The sequence below is a fragment of the Dasypus novemcinctus genome, chromosome 15 (assembly GCF_030445035.2).
Source record: "Dasypus novemcinctus isolate mDasNov1 chromosome 15, mDasNov1.1.hap2, whole genome shotgun sequence".
In the NCBI taxonomy this organism is placed as follows: domain Eukaryota; kingdom Metazoa; phylum Chordata; class Mammalia; order Cingulata; family Dasypodidae; genus Dasypus; species Dasypus novemcinctus.
In genome coordinates this window covers 99,927,054-99,942,259 of record NC_080687.1, presented here as the reverse complement: position 1 = coordinate 99,942,259, position 15,206 = coordinate 99,927,054, and the positions used below count along the sequence as shown (strand labels likewise).

General features: G+C 39.2%; 1 long non-coding RNA gene and 1 pseudogene across 1 annotated transcript in view; one reads left to right on the top strand and one right to left on the bottom strand.

Moving 5' to 3' along the window:
• Window positions 1-11,909, bottom strand: part of LOC139436545 (uncharacterized) — a 33,872-nt gene extending 21,963 nt beyond the window's left edge. The window contains exon 1 of the long non-coding RNA XR_011645862.1: window positions 11,741-11,909. This is a non-coding gene — a long non-coding RNA (uncharacterized lncRNA). The remainder of the gene's footprint in view (window positions 1-11,740) is intronic.
• A 1,800-nt stretch (window positions 11,910-13,709) lies between these two features.
• LOC131273545 (ras-related protein Rab-18-like) lies at window positions 13,710-14,811 on the top strand (annotated as a pseudogene).
• The last annotated feature ends 395 nt before the right edge of the window (window positions 14,812-15,206 follow it).

Here is a 15,206-nt window from a genome sequence, read left to right as displayed (position 1 = left end):
GATAAATTGAAGAAGAAATATCACATGATCCTTTAGATTGATGCAGAAGAGGTATTTGACAAAATACAGCACTCTTTCTTGATAAAAATACTCAAAAAGTAAGATAGGAAGCTTTCTTAATACGATGAAGTGCATATATGAAAAACCCACAGCTGCACTGAACTCAAGGGTGAAAGACTGAAGGCTTTCCTGCTGAGATCAGGAAGAAGACAAGGATGCCCACTGTCACTACTGTTATTCAATATTGTGCTAGAAGTTCTAGCTAGAGCAATTAAGCTAGATAAAGAAAGAAAAGGCACCCAAATAAGAAAGAAGTAAAACTTGCACTATTCACTGATGATATGATTTATTATCTAGAAAATCCTGAAAAATCCACACCAAAAAAACTACTAAATTTAAAACAAGCTAAGTAGCAGGATATAAGATTAATATGCAAAAATAGCATTTCTATATGCTACTAATGTACAATCTGAGGAGGAAATCAGAAAAAATTCAATTTATAATAGCAACTAAAACAATCTAATATTTAGGAATAAACTTAACCAAGTATATTAATAAAGGACCTATATTCAGAAAAAGGACAAAACATTGCTAAAAGAAACCAAGGGCTTAAATAAATGGAAGGACAGTCCATGTTCATTGATTCGAAGACTAAATATTGTGAAGATATCAATTCTACCAAAACTGATTTGCAGATTCAAAGCAATCCCAATAAAATCTCAACAGCCTTTTTTTTTTGTTTTTTGTTTTTGCAGAAATGGAAAAGCCAATTATCAAATTTATTTGGAAGGGTATGGGGCCCCAAATAGCCAAAAACATCTTAAAAAGAAGAACACAGTGGGAGAACTCTCACTTCCTGACCATAAAGCTTATTACTTAGCTACAGTGGAGGGAGGGAGGGAGGGAGGGAGGGAGGAAGGAAGGAAGGGAGGAAGGAAGGAAGGAAGGAAGGAAGGAAGGAAGGAAGGAAGGAAGGAAGGAAGGAAGGAAGGAAGGAAGGAAGACAAAAACAGCTTGGTACTGGCATAAAACCAAATTAACCAATGGAACCTAATAAAGAACTCAGAAATAGATCTTCATATCTATGGTCAAGTGTTTTTTGACCAGGCTGTTAAGCCCACCCAGCTGGGCTAGAACAGTCTATTCAATAAATTGTGCTGGGAGAACTGAATAGCCATATCCAAAAGCAAGAAAGAGGACCCCTCTTTTACACCTTATACAAAAATTAACTCAAAATAAATGAACTAAATATAAAAGTGACAACCATAAAACGCCTAGAAGAAAATGTAGGAAAACATCTTCATGATCTTGTGCTAGGCAGTGGTTTCTTAAACCTTACACCCAAAGCATGAGCAATAAAAGAAAAAATAGGTATGTGTGACCTCCTCAAGTTTAAACACTTTCACACCTCAAAGGGCTTTGTCCAATGGACAAATTTATTCATCAATCATGTATCTGATAAGGGTTTAATATCCATTATATATAAGGAGATCATATATTTCAACAATAAAAAGTCAAAATACCAATTAAAAAATTGGCAAAAGACTTGAAAAGACAATTGTACAAAGAAGAGATACAAATGGTGAAGAAACACATGAAAAAATGTTCAACATCACTAGTGATTAGGGAAATGTAGATCAAAACTACAATGAGATATCATTTCACACCTATTAGAGTGACCATTACTACAAAGCCAGAAAACTATAAATGTTGGAGAGGATGTGGAGAGATAGAAGTCTTATTCACTGTTCATGGGAATGTAGAATGGTATAGCCACTGTGGAGGACTGTTTCATAGTTTCTAAAGAAGTTGAATATAGATTTACCATATATCTGTATTCCAGCAATACCACTACTGAGTATATACCCAGAGGAACTGAGAGCAATGACACAGACATCTACACACCAATGTTCATAGTGGCATTAGTCGTAATAGCCAAAAGTTAGAAACAACCCAGATGTCCATAAACCAAGGAATGGATAAACAAATTGCGGTGTATATTATGCAGTGGTAAGAAAAAATGAAGTCATAAAGCATCTGAAAACATGGATGAACCTGTACATTATGTTCAGTAAGCAAATCACACACAAAAGGACAAACACTGTATTACTGCACTATCATGAACTGAATATATTATGTAAACTCATGGAGTCAATAATTAGAATACAGGTCACCAGAAAATGGATGGTAGAGAATGGAAAGCTGAGGGTTAATCTGTGCAAACTGGTTAAAAGTTTGTTTGTAAATCTTTGGAGATAAATGGAAATGGTGAGAGCACATCACAGTGTTTGTAAATAGCAGAGCTATTATATGAGAGTGGTTGACAGGGAAAGTCTAAGGTCATGTATATTACTAGAAGGAAAACTTTAAAAATGTAACATGGGACTATATTAGATAGTGAAACCTTATGTAAAATACAAATACAGGTGATACTGCACAGATAAGACAGTTTTTACAAAATATGAATACAAATAAACTAGAGTAAAGGAAACAGAATAGTAGCTATGCACGGCAGGGAAGCACAGAGAGATTGAGAGGTAGAGTTTTTTTGGTTGGTTTTTGTATTTTTATTATTATTATTATAATTACTAGAATAATGAAAATGCACTAAAAATGATTGAAGTGATGAATGCACAACTACGTGATTATACCAAATATCATTCACTACACACTTTGGATGGATTTATGCTTTATTAATATGTATCAAGAAAATTGATTTGTAAAAAACAAGAATTAAATATACTTCTTGATTATCCACCTAATCCCCATATGTACAAATATATTTCAAATTCAAGTTCAGAATATAAGTGTCCATTCCTCTTGCCCCTTCCAATTTTCCATATGTCAATTTTTCTACCACCTCACCTCCATCCTGCCCCTAACATAGGGTTCAAATGAGTGCATTGCTGAGGCAAGGGCTCCATACAATATGAGGACCTGTCTAGGTATTGGGGCACCACCCACAGATGGAGGCAGAGCCTTGGAGGATCAGAGTCAGATCCAGGGTCTATTACTCTTTTGCTTTAGCTGAGGGTGCCTCTGTTTCCTGTCCACTGCTACCAACATCTGCGCTTCCAAAGAGGACACTGTCCTCCTTAGACCACTCCAATAACAGTCTCTCCTTTTTTCTTTTCTTTTTAAAGAGGCTTTATATTACATAAATCTTACATAAAAAAATATGTGATTCCCATATGCCCCACTCCCTCCGCCTCCCACACTTTCCCGCATTAACAACATACTTCATTAGCATAGAGTCTTGTAAAAAGGCATTTTGATTTATCTGCTAGTAACTATGGGTCACAGACTAGGGGTAAAGAAACTTCCCTCTTTGGACTGTTCCTTTTTTTTTCACATAATTTTTTAAAAAAGAAAGTTATCTACTGAAGCTTACAGCTCATCAAGGAAACTCTGTATTTCTGTGGATACTTTATGAGGTTTCCCCACTCAGATCAGTCATAATCAACTCACCTATTCTTGACATTCTCTCCAGAGGACAGCGGAAAGCCTGTTAAAATATTCTTTTTTTTTATTGACTTTGTAATAATATTACATTAAAAAAATATATATATATGAGGTCCCATTCAACCCCACCACCCCCACCCCACCTCTCCCCCCCCAGCAACACTCATTCCCATCATCATGACACATCCATTGCACTTGGTAAGCACATCCCTGGGCACCTCTGCACCTCATGGTCAATGGTCCACATCATGGCCCATACTCTCCCCCATTCCATCCAGTGGGCCCTGTGAGGATTTACAATGTCCGGTGATTGCCCCTGAAGCACCATCCAGGGCAGCTCCATGTCCCAAAGATGCCTCCACTTCTCATCTCCTCCCGCCTTTCCCCATACCCATCAGCCACCATGTCCACTTTTCCCAATCCAATGCCACCTTTTCTATGTGGACACTGGATTGGTTGTGTCCATTGCACCTCTATGTCAAGAGGAGGCTCAGATTCCACATGGATGCTGGATGCAATCCTCCCACTTTCAGTTGTAATCACTCTAGGCTCCATGGTGTGGTGGTTCTTTAACTCCATCTTAGCTGAGTGTGGTGAGTCCAATAAATCAGACTGTAGGTGCTGGAGTCTGCTGAGGCTCAGGACCTGGCCATCACACTGTCAGTCCAGAGATTCAATTCCCCCAAATATATCCCCAACCCCAACCCCAACTGCACCTCCAGCACATTAGCATGAAAGTCTTATGAAGGGAGATCCCATCTGAGTCCAGATTCATCACACATAAACACCATTTCCAAAGAGGGGCCATCGGACCTGGTAGTTAACCCCATCGGTCATGACCATAACTCCCACGGGTCTCTTTAGCCCTCAAAGGAACCAATACCTGGGGGTTGTACCTGCTCTATCTGTCTCTCAGACCCCGCTCAGTTGTGCACAAGGGCAATCCTTCTGACAGCCTCCAGACTCTTTTTTAGAGACTCGTAGCCGTATAAACTCATTTCTTCTTTCCATTTCCCCCTTACTTTAGGTCAAACAGCATTTGAAAGTCATGTTATTTTATGTAGACAGGGATATTCTGCTGATCCGCATTGAACCTTCCATATAAGGTCATTTTACAGTTGCATCATCAGTTGGTAGTTGATAGTGGTCCCTCGGTGCCAGGGAGGCTCATCCCCGGGTGTCATGTCCCACACTGGGGGGAAGGCATTGCATTTACATGCTGAGTTTGGCTTCGAGACTGGCCACATTTGAGTAACATGAAGGCTGACAGGAGGAAATTCCCAGGCACAATGCTGCTCTAGGCCTTGTTCTTATTTCAGGCCCATCAGCTCACAAGCATAGTCATTAGCGTCAGGGGCTCACTGTTGAACCCCCACTCCCTCCCGGTCCCCGCCGCTGCACCTGGGAGACTGTCGCTGCTCCCCTAGGGACCACGACAGAGCACCACTGGCCAGGAACCCAGTACCCCCCCTGCTGTGGTTTTTAATTGTTGCCACTATGAGTATATCCAAACATTACCATGCACCCTGGACATATGTTCTGTATAGCTCCCTGTCAGCCATATATCACCTGTCAATGGTATCCCATACCAGTATCCCTCCATTGCCATTGTTGAACCACTCTGTGATCCAGAACTCCCTGAAATTTGAAGCCCGATATAATGTCAGGGTCCCTTACTAGGAAATGGCATATAGCGATGGGTTTAAAGGTTAGATAAAGAATACGTGTTGACTTGGAAAAAATTCTACATCCTATCTTTTTCTTTTCTTTTCTTTTCTTTTCTTTTTTCCCCTAATTATTGAGCTTCTCTTCACAGGAGTCCTAGACCACAGCAATGCATATATATATTATATACAGCACTCCCATACATCCACCACAAAACCTTTTCCCTTCCACATCGATACTCTTACACCCTATTCACATCATATTTACTTAACGTGATGTACAGAGTCTGAGACAATTGCTTTCTAACAAGGTGACATCTGTGCTTACATTGTGGTGCATACTTTAGGATACACAGTTTTTTACATTCTTAGTTATCCTATGTTTTACATTATGGTTTACATTATCAGTCTGTCATCTCCTATATGTTATGGTGTAATATTACATGTTTTATATCCATCCTTGTGTACTCTCATGAAACTCCTCTCTTACCCCCCATTTACCTTGGTTCCACACATTTAACGTCCATTTTCCCTTCCACCTTGGTGCCCACAGTGACAGCCAACCTCTGTTTCCCGAGGAGCCATGTTAAAGTATTCTTATCTCTGCCAAGGAATATTTTTAAAAAGCCATAAGAATAAAGTCAGGAAATGTGGAAGGAAATCATGCTCTTTTTCAATAGGAATTTCAAGGCATGAAAAGTAACAGCATGATAAATCCTGAGGATGCATGACAGGAAATGAAAAAAAAAAACAGCTTCTGGTTAAAGCAGTTGGATATCTGAGACAGCCTGTGTGGTGGGTTTACATGTGTGTGCACATGTTCGTGAATGGGAAGGAGAGAGAAAGAAGGGAGGGAGAAGTAGCATTAATGAGTAAACCTCTTTTCCCCCTCTCCTTTTTCTCTATCGGTCTGGAATCAATTTGGGAAATGAGATAGACACATAGAGAATAGGGATGTGGAGGTGGATTCAGATAATAGCTGATGAAGGGATACAGAGAAAAGAAAGAAACCCCAGAATCATTAGAGTTCCATTGCTAAGCACTAATGCTTGAAGGCCCCTACCCCACACACTATACAAAAATTAATTCCAGGAGAGGATTGCAGGAAGATGGCAGAGTAGGTAGCTCCAGGAATCAGACCCCCCAAAAATATATGAAATAGACAGAAACTGTCTAAATAAACTATTTGGAAACTACAAAGTCCAGTAAAACACTGGACAGTATCCAGAGAAGAGCAGGATGGTAAATTACAGTAAAACCCAATAAATTGTTCTCTCCACAATGGTTACTTGTGACCATCCCCTAGTCTTGCAGCTGGGTGCAGTGGGTCCTAGTCCCTAGCAAAAACTTCTGGTGCCAGAAAGGGAAATTAAAATCCACTTCTCCTTTTAATGTAACATTTTGTGTGATCTCTGTATCTTAAAAAAAAAAAAAGATAATAAAAGTCTATTTCACCTGGAAAAAAAAAAACCACTCCCCAAGATCCGGGATGGGTACAGGCCAATTGCTGATCACAGCATTTAATTAGCAAAAATTTCAAGAAGGAACCAAACGGAACTACTGGAGTTGAAATTCCCAGTAGAGTTTCAACAACAGAATGGAGCTGGCAGAAGAAAGAATCAGTGAACTCCAAGACAACACAATTGCAATAAGTCTGAAATAAGGCTGAGGAGAAGAAAGAATGAATTATAGAAGAGTGAAAATAGCCTAAGAGACTTCTGGAACACCATCAAGTATAACAATATATGCATTTTAGGAGTTCCAGAAAAAGAAAGAGAGAAAGGGACACAGGGAATATGCAAAGAAACAATGATAGAGACCTTTCCAACCTTAGTGAAAGACATGAAAATATGCATCCAAGAAGACCAGATAACAACAAACAAGATTTTAAAAAATGAAGAAAAACACATCCTGTCATATACTGATTAAACTGAAGAATGCAAAGGACAAGGAGAGTTCTAAAAGCTGCAAAAGAACAGCAACATGTTATGTACAAGGGAATTCCAATTAGACTGAATATTGATTTCTCATCAGAAACCATGGCAGAAAGAATAAATGGTTGAAATACTTCAAGTACTGAAAAAGAAATGATTGCCAAACAAGAAATTTATATCCAGTGAGACTTTCTTCCCAAAATGAGGGAGAGATTAAGACAGTCCTAGATAAACAAAAACTGAGGGACTTTATCGTCACTAAACCTTCCCTAAAAGCAATGCTAAAGGGAGTTCAAAGGACACTAGACAGTGGTTTGAATCAGGATAAATAAATAAAGACTTCGAGGAAAGGTAACCATTTGGGTAATTATAAATGCCAGTAGCATAATATTGTATTTTTTGTTATGTAACTCCACTTCTTGCTTCCTACAGGGGATAAAATGCAAATGCATAAAAAGCAATGATAAGTCTGAGGCTTTCGACATACAATGTACAAAGATATAATTGTTAACAAATACCAAAAAAAGGTGGGGGGACAAGGAGAACAGGAAAACTGTATATGTATGCCATTGAAGTCAAGTTGGTATCACATCAAATATGACTGATATATATTTAGGATGTTAAATTTAACCCCATGTGTGGCAGTTTGAGATTTTTTATGAACACCAAAATTAGAGATTATGTTTGTAAACTAATCTATTCCTCTGGAAGTGATCCCCTTTGATTGTATTACATCCAGCTGAGATGTCTTTGTTTAAATTATGTTAAGATTAGGGCTTTGATCTGACTGCTTCACTAGGGAATAACTCAGGTTGAGTCCCTCCCCCCTTGGTGGGCCTATATAAACAGATACTCACACAAGAAGATACACAGAGGAGGAGAGAACTTGGTCATTTCTGTCCTGCTATGTGACAGAAAGGAGAAGCTCAAACAGCTAAAGGCCTGGGGCCAGAGATGAACCTGACAGTTTGCAGCTGAAGAGAACAGAGCAACTGAGAAGGCTCAAAAAGAAATGAGCCCTTACCAGACCCAGTAATGGAAACCCTGAGAGACCAGGCACAGATGACCTGCTATCTTGCTTTAACACAGGACAACTGACTTTGGTGAGAAAGTAACCTTGAACTGAGCTCTTTAGGGCCTTGTAATGGTAAGCTTTTACCCCAAATAAATACCCTTTATAAAATCCAACAGATTTCTGGTACTTTGCATCAGTACCCCTTTGGCTTACTAACATACCATGGTAACCACAAGGGAAAGATATGAAAAATATACCCAGATAGAAATGAAAAGGCATTCAATATGGCACAACACAAAAAATCAAACAAATATAAAAGTAGGCATTAACAGAAGATTTAAAGGTCCAAAAGGGTCTAAGACTTCCAATACTAAGTAGCAAAATGGCAGAAGACAGTCCTGAATAATCAGTACTTATTTTAAATGTAAATGGATTAAAACACCCAGCCAAAAGGCAGAGATTGGCAGAAATGATAACAAAGCATGACCCAAGTATATGCTGTCAGGAAGAGACTCACCTTAAATCCAAAGACATATGTACACTGAAAGTGAAGGATAGAAAAACCTATACCACAAGTAGTAATAAAGGGAGCTGGGGTAGCTATACTAATATCACATAAAATAGACTTTAAGTTAACAAGTGTTATGAGGGACAAAGATGGTCAATATCTACTGATAAGTGAGTCAGTTCAACAAGAAGACATATGAATTATAAGTATACATGAATCTAACAACATAGCCCCAAAATACATGAAGCAAATATGATAGATTTGAAGCAAGAAACCAAAAGCTCTACACTAATAATATGGAACTTTAACATGTCTTTTTCAAAAATGAATAGAACATCAGATAGAAGATCAATAAGAAAATACAAGACTTGAACGATATACATTCTTCGTAAAAGCACATGGATCATATTCCAGCACAGACCATATGCTAGGTCACAAAAAAAGTCATGGTAAATTAAAAGATATTGAAGTCATACAATGTATCTTCTCTGACCACATGGAATAAAGCTAGAAATCAACAACAAATGGCATTTAGGTCTGCTAGGCTGCTGAAAGAAATATACCTGAAATGGGTTGATTTTTACAGTGGGTATTTATTAGCTCACAAGGTTATATTTCTGAGGCTGAGAAAAATGTCCAAATCAAGGCATCATCAGGCAATGCTTTCTTCCCAAAGAACAGCTGCCAGCAATCCTGGTCCCCTATGACACATGACAAGACATATGGTGGTATCTGCTGGGCTCTCCATTCTCTCCAGGTTATGTTGCTTCAGTGTCTTTTTTCCAGCTTTTTCTCTCCACATTCACCCAATTTATAAAGGATTCTAGTAAAAGGATTAAGATCCACAGTGCACCATGCTCAAATGAAATAACTAATCAAAATGTCCCAGCTGTAGTAGGTTACACCCACAGAAATGAATTAACTTTAAGAACATTCTTTTGTGGGTCCATCCAGCTTTAAAATGTCACAGATAGAGAAACTGGAAATTCACAAATATGTGGAAATTAAACATACTCATCAACAATCAATGGGTTAAAGAAGAAATCACAATGGAAATTAGAAAATACCTTGAGGCAAAGGAAAATAAAACTGCAACATACCAAACCTTACAGGATACCACAAAGGCAGTGCTGAGTGGGAAATTTATAGATCTAAATGGGTACATTAAAAAAGAAGAAAGATTTCAAATCATAAATGGAATCTCAAAACCAGTAGAACTAGAAAACAGAGAGGTGACTAAAAACAAAGTGAGAGAAGGCAAAATACAAACACTGTAGTGAAGATAGATGAAATAGAGAATAAAAATCAATAGAGAGAATGGTTCTTTGAAAAGATGAATAAAATTGACAAAACTTTAGCTAGACTGATGATGACAAGAAGAGAGAGGATACAACTAAAATCAGAAATGAAAAGCAGGACATTACTACTGAGTCCACAAATAAAAAGGATTATAAAAACAAGTTACACAAACAAGTTAGATAACATCAATGAAATGGACAAGTTTCTGGAAATATGCAAACTATCTACACTAATTCAAGAAGAAACAAAAGATCTCAACAAACCAATAACTAGTAAAGAGATTAAAAAATCCTTTCAACAAAGGAAAGTTCAGGTACATATGGCTTCAGAGGGGAATTTTATCAAACAGCCTATATTAGTCAAGGTTCTCTAGGGAAAAAAGAACCAACAGGAGATATCTAACTATTATGATATTTTCATAAGAATTGTCTTGTATGACTATGGGGATGGGCAAGCCCAAATTCCGTAGGGCAGGCTGAAAGCTGGGAACACCAATGAAGGTTTTCAATGAATTTCCTAGGAAAGCTGGCTGACTAAAGTGCAGATGGAAATTCTCTCTTCTGACTAATGAAATCATGATTTCTCCTTTGGATGAGACATCTCTCACTGTTGAAGGCAATCTCCTCAGTTGATTGTAGATGTAATCAGCCATAGATGCAATCAACATACTGATGATTTGAGTCCACAAAATGTCCTCATGGTAACAATCAGGCCAGTGTTTGCTTGGACAAATAGCTAGGTACACATGAACTTAACCATCACAATCAACCCTTGTCGACTTGGCAGCCATACACATCACCTTAAATCAAACTTAATTTCTAAATAAAAAATCATAGGCATATTTTCACCTAACAGTACTCAATTGCCCTTCATACAACTGGACATGTGTGAACTCTCCCCAGGATAGGATGCAAATCCATGGGAAATATTCACTCTTAAATCTTATATCCTATAATTTAAATATTATGACATGAACACAATATACCATATGTCATATGATAAGGAGATAAGACAGGGAAGAAGACAAAGATGTTTGTTTTATGTATATATGCAAACATCCTTATAACAAAATGAGGAAGAAATATTCATAACTATTACAGTCCTCATTTCTGTAACTGGTCACGTGCTTACAACTGGTATTTATAATTAACTTTTTCCACTACCCATTCCATATTCCTTTTACCCTCTGCAAGCACCTCAGATGCACATGGTTCTCTGCCTGGTAAGATGACCCAAACCTTCATTCCTGAAGTTTCTGGGCCATTGTTAGTCTTGCCTGGATTGAGTTGTTGTAGTTTTCCATTGACTTTAATCATAGGGCATGGTATATATGAAGAGATGCCCTAGGGGATCTCCTGTATTCCAGGCAAACCCTTCTTTACCTCCACTGTCCAGTTGCAGTCCTATTTCCCCCTGATAGTTGGGATCAATCACCAAAGTCAGTACAGTAATTTCCTTCTTTGCCTAATGATTCAGAGGTATAAAGAGCTCAAAGTGGCCAGGTAATGGTCTTAATTTCCAGTTCAGTGGAATCAGTGTTTTGTCTCCTGTGGAAGCACTCTTCTTACTGAAATTAAGACCTGTACACCAGTAGAGTTTAAGATTACAGGGACCAGAAGCAAAAATATTCCTTGTGAATCACTACGGTTAATAGTGAGTGATACCACTAATGTATCCATTGTCCTTGATTCCTGGAGTTGTGAATCCTGGCTAGGGGAGAAATAGCACCATAGAGTGGACACTAATTTAGAGCACACAGCTGCCTGGAGAACACTGCCCCAGCCCTGCAAGGTATTGTCAGCTGGTTGACACTGTAATAGGGTTTCCAAAAGGCCCTTCCATTGTTCTATTGACTCACCTGCTTCAGGATGATGGGGAACATGGTAAGACTAGTGAATTCCATGAGCATGTACCCATTTCCACACATCATTTGCTGTGAAGTGGGTTCCTCAATCAGAAGCAATGCTGTGTGGAATATCATGATTGTGAACAAAGTATTCTATAAGTCCATGAATGTTAATTTTGGCAAAAAGCTTTGCAAATAAGGAAGGCAAACCCATAGCTAGAGTATGTATCTATTCCAGTTAGAACAAAATGCTGCCCTTCCCTAATGGAAGTGGTCTAATGTAATCATGCTGCCATCAGGTAGCAGGGTGATCAACTGGGGGAATGGTGGCTATAGCCAGGTCAGCCTTGGTGAGTGGAAGTAAAGGTTGCTGAGCCCATGCATAACCTCCATCCCTCCACCTAGGAATGGCTGGGGAAACAGGCCAACTAGTATCCACAGAATGGGTCATCTTATCTACCTGGTTATCAAAATCTTTCTCTGCTGAAGTTACCTGCTTTGAGCATTCAGGTGGGACACAAATATCTTCATGTTTTTGCCCAAACAGAAAGTCTATCCACATAAAACTTCCCCAGATCTCTCTGTTACCAATTTTCCGATTATGTTCTTCCAATTCCCTGACCATCCAGGCAAACCCTTGGCAATTGCCTTAGTGTGCCAAAGGGGAGCCAATGCAAAGTTGACTTTTAAAATGGGGATTTATTTAGGGTCAAAGCTTACAGTTCCAAGGCCATGAAAAGTTTACCTCAAGGCACCATATGAGGTGTTTTTTTAATCCAAGTCAGCTATCGCATGTTGAAGTAAAATGTCAGGTTATCTCTGCCTGGTCTCTCCTTCCTCTTCAGGCTTCCTTTCTGTGGCTCAGCTTGCTTCACTTCCTTCCCAGTTTCAGCTGCAATCTGACATAGGGCTTGTCCCTGCGGGTTTCCTATATCAATCTCACCTGTTCTGCTCTCTTCCTAATTTCAGCTGTGAGCTTTCAGGCAAATGGCTCATCTTTCACCAGGGCCACAGCTGTTTGAGCCTTCCTTCTATCACATGGCAGGAGCAAAAATGACAGAGCTCTCTTCTTGTATCTGCCTCAGTCTTTCTCTGTGTGTCCATTTGTATCAGACCTAGCAAGGAGGCAGAGATCCAACCTAAGTTATGCCTTACTAATATAGCCCAATCAAAAGCCCTAAATTGATCTTATAAAGTTATCTAATCAAAGGCCCCTTGGCTGAATTTAATGCAACCAGAGGACTAGAATAGTTTACAAACAAAATCTTTCTCTTTTTGGAATTCATAAAATCATCTCAAACTGCCACAGCAACAGTCCATGAATCAGTACACACACACACTTCTAGCCATTTCTCCTTCCAAGCAAAATGAACAACCAGGTGCATGCTTGAAGTTCCACCCACTGCAAAGATTTACTCTCACCACTGTCCTTCAGGGACATCACAGAAATGGACATCACTCTCGAGTGGTACCTACATATTATACAAAATCATCTGTAAACCAGGCCCAGGTTTTCTCTTCCTCAGTCAATTGATTGAAAGGAAATCCCCAAGGGGTGCTAGCTCTTAGCTGAGAAAGAGAAGGTATTGTGGTAGGGGTGGGGACCATGGGCATTTTGACGACTTATGTAACTTATACTTGTGCCGTCAGGACCTGCTATCTCATGTATACCACTTCCATTTTATGATGGAGTGCTGCGGTGCATGCCCAACTTTATGGCTTAGTAGAATGGACAACACCCAACTCATGACAGGTCTCATGGTAACCTGGTGGCCCATGGTTAAGCATTCAATCACTACTAAGGCCCAGCAGAAGGTCAGAAGATGTTTCTCATAAGGACAAGAGGATGGTTAAGGCTTTGCTCCAAAATCCTATGGGTCTGCATTATGATACATTTTAAAAAAACATGAGGAGCTCTACAGGGGCAGGGTTGAGAGCCAGGCCAGGGCTGCCAGCTGGGTTAGGAGCAGAGCCGGCCAGGATGGACTAGGATGTGCTGACCACCCTGAAGATACTCATCATTGGCGAGAGTGGGGTGGGCAAGTCCAGCCTGCCCTTGAGGTTCACAGATGATACATTTGATCCAGAAATTGCAGCAACTATAGGCATTGACTTTAAAGTGAAAACAATTTCAGTGGATGGAAATAAGGCTAAACTTGCAATATGGGATACCGCTGGTCAGGAATGGTTCAGAACATTCACTCCCTGTTATTACAGAGGTGCACAGGGTGTTATATTAGTTTATGATGTTACAAAGAAGAGATACCTTTGTTAAACTGGACAATTGGTTAAATGAATTGGAAACATACTGCACAAGAAATGACATAGTGAACATACTAGTTGGAAATAAAATTGATAAGGAAAATCATGAAGTTGATAGAAATAAAGGCCTGAAAATTTTTTTTAAATTTTATTCATTTTGTAAAAATATTACATTCAAAAAATATGAGGTCCCATTCAACCCCCCCCCCACCCTACCACTCCCCCCCCCCCCCCCCAGCAACACTCACTCCCATCATCATGACACATCCATTGCATTTGGTAAGTACATCTCTGGGCATCTCTGCACCTCATGGTCAATGGTCCACATCATAGCCCATACTCTCCCACGTTCCATCCAGTGGGCCCTGGGAGGATTTACAATGTCCAGTGATTGTCCCTGAAGCACCATCCAGGGCAACTCCAAGTCCCAAAAACCAAAGGCCTGAAATTTGCATGAAAGCGTTCCATGTTATTCATAGAGGCAAGTGCAAAGACCTGTGATGGTGTCCAATGTGCCTTCGAGGAACTTGCTGAAAAGATCATTCAGACCCCTGGACTGTGGGAAAGTGAGAACCAGAATAAAGGAGTAAAACTGTCACACAGGGAAGAAGGCCAAGGGGAGGTGCCTGTGGTGGTTATTGTTCTGTGTTATAAACTCTGGGAAATTTCTTCTCTTGCATATTTGATCAGATAGTGACATCTTTCTGTATATAAACTCTTAACTGCTACTTTAGGGACCTTGCAGTTTGCACATATTTGTTTTGTATCATGGCAGTAAATATTTGTAAGAAATCCCACTCACCAGCTTTCCCAGGTAAAACGTTATGTAAGCATGCCCAATTTGCGGTCAACAGTTTTTTACATAACATAAAACAGGTGTTCCTTTATGAGTACATTTGATTTGATGAATTACATTTATCATGTAATTTTTAAAAATCTATCCATCTAGTATATGTTGATACAAGGTCTGCTTTTGGTCTCCTTTTTGCTTGTATCCTATCAGTTACAGAATTACTTGGCATGTAGAACTCTTAGAAACACTGGGAGGTGTACAGGTACCATCAAACTGGTGAATTGTCAGAAAAGCATAATTCCACAGCTTTTCTAGGATGTGCACTGTCAGGTTCTTTTTCAGTACTAAGCAAAATTCTCATTACAGTATGCAGCCCAGGCCACTTATAATTAAATCTTTATTCTTTTGATAATGCTTCTAACT